We start from the raw sequence: 7,247 nt of genomic DNA on the forward strand, positions 1-7,247 counted from the left end.
GAAGTTTGGTTGACTTCTGCGCAGCGGTTTGGGAGTTAACATCAAAATTACATTTCTCGGCCATATCGCATAGATCTCACTGTGAAAAGGCTTAAATGGCTTTTTTGACCTAAGTTTGAGGATTGCGCTCAAATCAAATGTCCTAGAACCAAATTTCCACATGTACCTACTAGATTGTGATAAAATACACTAATGGGTGGTTTGGTTGACTTCTGCGCAGCGGTTTGGGAGTTAACATCAAAATTACATTTCTCGGCCATATCGCATAGATCTCACTGTGAAAAGGCTTAAATGACTTTTTTAATTAAGTTTGATGATTGCGCTCAAACAAAATTTCCTAGAACAAAATTTTCAAATGTAACTACTAGATTGTGATACAATACACTATTGGGTGAAGTTTGGTTGACTTCTGCGCAGCGGTTTGGGAGTTAACATCAAAATTACATTTCTCGGCCATATCGCATAGATCTCACTGTGAAAAGGCTTAAATGACTTTTTTAATTAAGTTTGATGATTGCGCTCAAACAAAATTTCCTAGAACAAAATTTTCAAATGTAACTACTAGATTGTGATACAATACACTATTGGGTGAAGTTTGGTTGACTTCTGCGCAGCGGTTTGGGAGTTAACATCAAAATTACATTTCTCGGCCATATCGCATAGATCTCACTGTGAAAAGGCTTAAATGGCTTTTTTGACCTAAGTTTGAGGATTGCGCTCAAATCAAATGTCCTAGAACCAAATTTCCACATGTAACTACTAGATTGTGATACAATACACTAATGGGTGAAGTTTGGTTGACTTCTGCGCAGCGGTTTGGGAGTTAACATCAAAATTACATTTCTCGGCCATATCGCATAGATCTCACTGTGAAAAGGCTTAAATGACTTTTTTAATTAAGTTTGATGATTGCGTTCAAACAAAATGTCCTAGAACAAAATTTTCAAATGTAACTACTAGATTGTGATACAATACACTATTGGGTGAAGTTTGGTTGACTTCTGCGCAGCGGTTTGGGAGTTAACATCAAAATTACATTTCTCGGCCATATCGCATAGATCTCACTGTGAAAAGGCTTAAATGGCTTTTTTGTCCTAAGTTTGAGGATTGCGCTCAAATCAAATGTCCTATAACCAAATTTCCACATGTAACTACTAGATTGTGATACAATACACTAATGGGTGAAGTTTGGTTGTCTTCTGCGCAGCGGTTTGGGATTGAACATCAAAATTACATTTCTCGGCCATATCGCATATATCTCACTGTGAAAAGGCTTAAATGACTTTTTTAATTAAGTTTGATGATTGCGCTCAAACAAAATTTCCTAAAACAAAATTTTCAAATGTAACTACTAGATTGTGATACAATACACTATTGGGTGAAGTTTGGTTGACTTCTGCGCAGCGGTTTGGGAGTTAACATCAAAATTACATTTCTCGGCCATATCGCATAGATCTCACTGTGAAAAGGCTTAAATGACTTTTTTAATTAAGTTTGATGATTGCGTTCAAACAAAATGTCCTAGAACAAAATTTTCAAATGTAACTACTAGATTGTGATACAATACACTATTGGGTGAAGTTTGGTTGACTTCTGCGCAGCGGTTTGGTAGTTAACATCAAAATTACATTTCTCGGCCATATCGCATAGATCTCACTGTGAAAAGGCTTAAATGACTTTTTTAATTAAGTTTAATGATTGCGCTCAAACCAAATGTCCTAGAACGAAATTTTCAAATGTAACTACTAGAATGTGATACAATACACTATTGGGTGAAGTTTAGTTGACTTCTGCGCAGCGGTTTGGGAGTTAACATCAAAATTACATTTCTCGGCCATATCGCATAGATCTCACTGTGAAAAGGCTTAAATGGCTTTTTTGACCTAAGTTTGAGGATTGCGCTCAAATCAAATGTCCTATAACCAAATTTCCACATGTAACTACTAGATTGTGATACAATACACTAATGGGTGAAGTTTGGTTGACTTCTGCGCAGCGGTTTGGGAGTTAACATCAAAATTACATTTCTCGGCCATATCGCATAGATCTCACTGTGAAAAGGCTTAAATGACTTTTTTAATTAAGTTTGATGAATGCATTCAAACAAAATGTCCTACAACAAAATTTTCAAATGTAACTACTAGATTGTGATACAATACACTATTGGGTGAAGTTTGGTTGACTTCTGCGCAGCGGTTTGGGAGTTAACATCAAAATTACATTTCTCGGCCATATCGCATAGATCTCACTGTGAAAAGGCTTAAATGGCTTTTTTGACCTAAGTTTGAGGATTGCGCTCAAATCAAATGTCCTAGAACCAAATTTCCACATGTAACTACTAGATTGTGATACAATACACTAATGGGTGAAGTTTGGTTTACTTCTGCGCAGCGGTTTGGGAGTTAACATCAAAATTACATTTCTCGGCCATATCGCATAGATCTCACTGTGAAAAGGCTTAAATGGCTTTTTTGACCTAAGTTTAATAATTGCGCTCAAACCAAATGTCCTAGAACGAAATTTTAAAATGTAACTACTAGAATGTGATACAATACACTATTGGGTGAAGTTTGGTTGACTTCTGCGCAGCGGTTTGGGAGTTAACATCAAAATTACATTTCTCGGCCATATCGCATAGATCTCACTGTGAAAAGGCTTAAATGGCTTTTTTGACCTAAGTTTGAGGACTGCGCTCAAATCAAATGTCCTAGAACCAAATTTCCACATGTAACTACTAGATTGTGATACAATACACTAATGGGTGAAGTTTGGTTGACTTCTGCGCAGCGGTTTGGGAGTTAACATCAAAATTACATTTCTCGGCCATATCGCATAGATCTCACTGTGAAAAGGCTTAAATGGCTTTTTTGACCTAAGTTTGAGGATTGCGCTCAAATCAAATGTCCTAGAACCAAATTTCCACATGTAACTACTAGATTGTGATACAATACACTAATGGGTGAAGTTTGGTTGACTTCTGCGCAGCGGTTTGGGAGTTAACATCAAAATTACATTTCTCGGCCATATCGCATAGATCTCACTGTGAAAAGGCTTAAATGACTTTTTTAATTAAGTTTGATGATTGCGTTCAAACAAAATGTCCTAGAACAAAATTTTCAAATGTAACTACTAGATTGTGATACAATACACTATTGGGTGAAGTTTGGTTGACTTCTGCGCAGCGGTTTGGGAGTTAACATCAAAATTACATTTCTCGGCCATATCGCATAGATCTCACTGTGAAAAGGCTTAAATGGCTTTTTTGACCTAAGTTTGAGGATTGCGCTAAAATCAAATGTCCTAGAACCAAATTTCCACATGTAACTACTAGATTGTGATACAATACACTAATGGGTGAAGTTTGGTTTACTTCAGCGCAGCGGTTTGGGAGTTAACATCAAAATTACATTTCTCGGCCATATCGCATAGATCTCACTGTGAAAAGGCTTAAATGGCTTTTTTGACCTAAGTTTAATAATTGCGCTCAAACCAAATGTCCTAGAACGAAATTTTCAAATGTAACTACTAGAATGTGATACAATACACTATTGGGTGAAGTTTGGTTGACTTCTGCGCAGCGGTTTGGGAGTTAACATCAAAATTACATTTCTCGGCCATATCGCATAGATCTCACTGTGAAAAGGCTTAAATGGCTTTTTTGTCCTAAGTTTGAGGATTGCGCTCAAATCAAATGTCCTATAACCAAATTTCCACATGTAACTACTAGATTGTGATACAATACACTAATGGGTGAAGTTTGGTTGTCTTCTGCGCAGCGGTTTGGGATTGAACATCAAAATTACATTTCTCGGCCATATCGCATATATCTCACTGTGAAAAGGCTTAAATGACTTTTTTAATTAAGTTTGATGATTGCGCTCAAACAAAATTTCCTAAAACAAAATTTTCAAATGTAACTACTAGATTGTGATACAATACACTATTGGGTGAAGTTTGGTTGACTTCTGCGCAGCGGTTTGGGAGTTAACATCAAAATTACATTTCTCGGCCATATCGCATAGATCTCACTGTGAAAAGGCTTAAATGACTTTTTTAATTAAGTTTGATGATTGCGTTCAAACAAAATGTCCTAGAACAAAATTTTCAAATGTAACTACTAGATTGTGATACAATACACTATTGGGTGAAGTTTGGTTGACTTCTGCGCAGCGGTTTGGTAGTTAACATCAAAATTACATTTCTCGGCCATATCGCATAGATCTCACTGTGAAAAGGCTTAAATGACTTTTTTAATTAAGTTTAATGATTGCGCTCAAACCAAATGTCCTAGAACGAAATTTTCAAATGTAACTACTAGAATGTGATACAATACACTATTGGGTGAAGTTTAGTTGACTTCTGCGCAGCGGTTTGGGAGTTAACATCAAAATTACATTTCTCGGCCATATCGCATAGATCTCACTGTGAAAAGGCTTAAATGGCTTTTTTGACCTAAGTTTGAGGATTGCGCTCAAATCAAATGTCCTATAACCAAATTTCCACATGTAACTACTAGATTGTGATACAATACACTAATGGGTGAAGTTTGGTTGACTTCTGCGCAGCGGTTTGGGAGTTAACATCAAAATTACATTTCTCGGCCATATCGCATAGATCTCACTGTGAAAAGGCTTAAATGACTTTTTTAATTAAGTTTGATGAATGCATTCAAACAAAATGTCCTACAACAAAATTTTCAAATGTAACTACTAGATTGTGATACAATACACTATTGGGTGAAGTTTGGTTGACTTCTGCGCAGCGGTTTGGGAGTTAACATCAAAATTACATTTCTCGGCCATATCGCATAGATCTCACTGTGAAAAGGCTTAAATGGCTTTTTTGACCTAAGTTTGAGGATTGCGCTCAAATCAAATGTCCTAGAACGAAATTTCCACATGTAACTACTAGATTGTGATACAATACACTAATGGGTGAAGTTTGGTTTACTTCTGCGCAGCGGTTTGGGAGTTAACATCAAAATTACATTTCTCGGCCATATCGCATAGATCTCACTGTGAAAAGGCTTAAATGGCTTTTTTGACCTAAGTTTAATAATTGCGCTCAAACCAAATGTCCTAGAACGAAATTTTAAAATGTAACTACTAGAATGTGATACAATACACTATTGGGTGAAGTTTGGTTGACTTCTGCGCAGCGGTTTGGGAGTTAACATCAAAATTACATTTCTCGGCCATATCGCATAGATCTCACTGTGAAAAGGCTTAAATGGCTTTTTTGACCTAAGTTTGAGGATTGCGCTAAAATCAAATGTCCTAGAACCAAATTTCCACATGTAACTACTAGATTGTGATACAATACACTAATGGGTGAAGTTTGGTTTCCTTCAGCGCAGCGGTTTGGGAGTTAACATCAAAATTACATTTCTCGGCCATATCGCATAGATCTCACTGTGAAAAGGCTTAAATGGCTTTTTTGACCTAAGTTTAATAATTGCGCTCAAACCAAATGTCCTAGAACGAAATTTTCAAATGTAACTACTAGAATGTGATACAATACACTATTGGGTGAAGTTTGGTTGACTTCTGCGCAGCGGTTTGGGAGTTAACATCAAAATTACATTTCTCGGCCATATCGCATAGATCTCACTGTGAAAAGGCTTAAATGGCTTTTTTGTCCTAAGTTTGAGGATTGCGCTCAAATCAAATGTCCTATAACCAAATTTCCACATGTAACTACTAGATTGTGATACAATACACTAATGGGTGAAGTTTGGTTGTCTTCTGCGCAGCGGTTTGGGAGTTAACATCAAAATTACATTTCTCGGCCATATCGCATAGATCTCACTGTGAAAAGGCTTAAATGACTTTTTTAATTAAGTTTGATGAATGCATTCAAACAAAATGTCCTACAACAAAATTTTCAAATGTAACTACTAGATTGTGATACAATACACTATTGGGTGAAGTTTGGTTGACTTCTGCGCAGCGGTTTGGGAGTTAACATCAAAATTACATTTTTCGGCCATATCGCATAGATCTCACTGTGAAAAGGCTTAAATGGCTTTTTTGACCTAAGTTTGAGGATTGCGCTCAAATCAAATGTCCTAGAACCAAATTTCCACATGTAACTACTAGATTGTGATACAATACACTAATGGGTGAAGTTTGGTTTACTTCTGCGCAGCGGTTTGGGAGTTAACATCAAAATTACATTTCTCGGCCATATCGCATAGATCTCACTGTGAAAAGGCTTAAATGGCTTTTTTGACCTAAGTTTAATAATTGCGCTCAAACCAAATGTCCTAGAACGAAATTTTAAAATGTAACTACTAGAATGTGATACAATACACTATTGGGTGAAGTTTGGTTGACTTCTGCGCAGCGGTTTGGGAGTTAACATCAAAATTACATTTCTCGGCCATATCGCATAGATCTCACTGTGAAAAGGCTTAAATGGCTTTTTTGACCTAAGTTTGAGGATTGCGCTAAAATCAAATGTCCTAGAACCAAATTTCCACATGTAACTACTAGATTGTGATACAATACACTAATGGGTGAAGTTTGGTTTACTTCAGCGCAGCGGTTTGGGAGTTAACATCAAAATTACATTTCTCGGCCATATCGCATAGATCTCACTGTGAAAAGGCTTAAATGGCTTTTTTGACCTAAGTTTAATAATTGCGCTCAAACAAAATGTCCTAGAACGAAATTTTCAAATGTAACTACTAGAATGTGATACAATACACTATTGGGTGAAGTTTGGTTGACTTCTGCGCAGCGGTTTGGGAGTTAACATCAAAATTACATTTCTCGGCCATATCGCATAGATCTCACTGTGAAAAGGCTTAAATGGCTTTTTTGTCCTAAGTTTGAGGATTGCGCTCAAATCAAATGTCCTATAACCAAATTTCCACATGTAACTACTAGATTGTGATACAATACACTAATGGGTGAAGTTTGGTTGTCTTCTGCGCAGCGGTTTGGGATTGAACATCAAAATTACATTTCTCGGCCATATCGCATATATCTCACTGTGAAAAGGCTTAAATGACTTTTTTAATTAAGTTTGATGATTGCGCTCAAACAAAATTTCCTAAAACAAAATTTTCAAATGTAACTACTAGATTGTGATACAATACACTATTGGGTGAAGTTTGGTTGACTTCTGCGCAGCGGTTTGGGAGTTAACATCAAAATTACATTTCTCGGCCATATCGCATAGATCTCACTGTGAAAAGGCTTAAATGACTTTTTTAATTAAGTTTGATGATTGCGTTCAAACAA

This window comes from Corythoichthys intestinalis, unplaced genomic scaffold (assembly GCF_030265065.1).
Source record: "Corythoichthys intestinalis isolate RoL2023-P3 unplaced genomic scaffold, ASM3026506v1 HiC_scaffold_30, whole genome shotgun sequence".
NCBI classification, from domain to species: Eukaryota; Metazoa; Chordata; class Actinopteri; order Syngnathiformes; family Syngnathidae; genus Corythoichthys; species Corythoichthys intestinalis.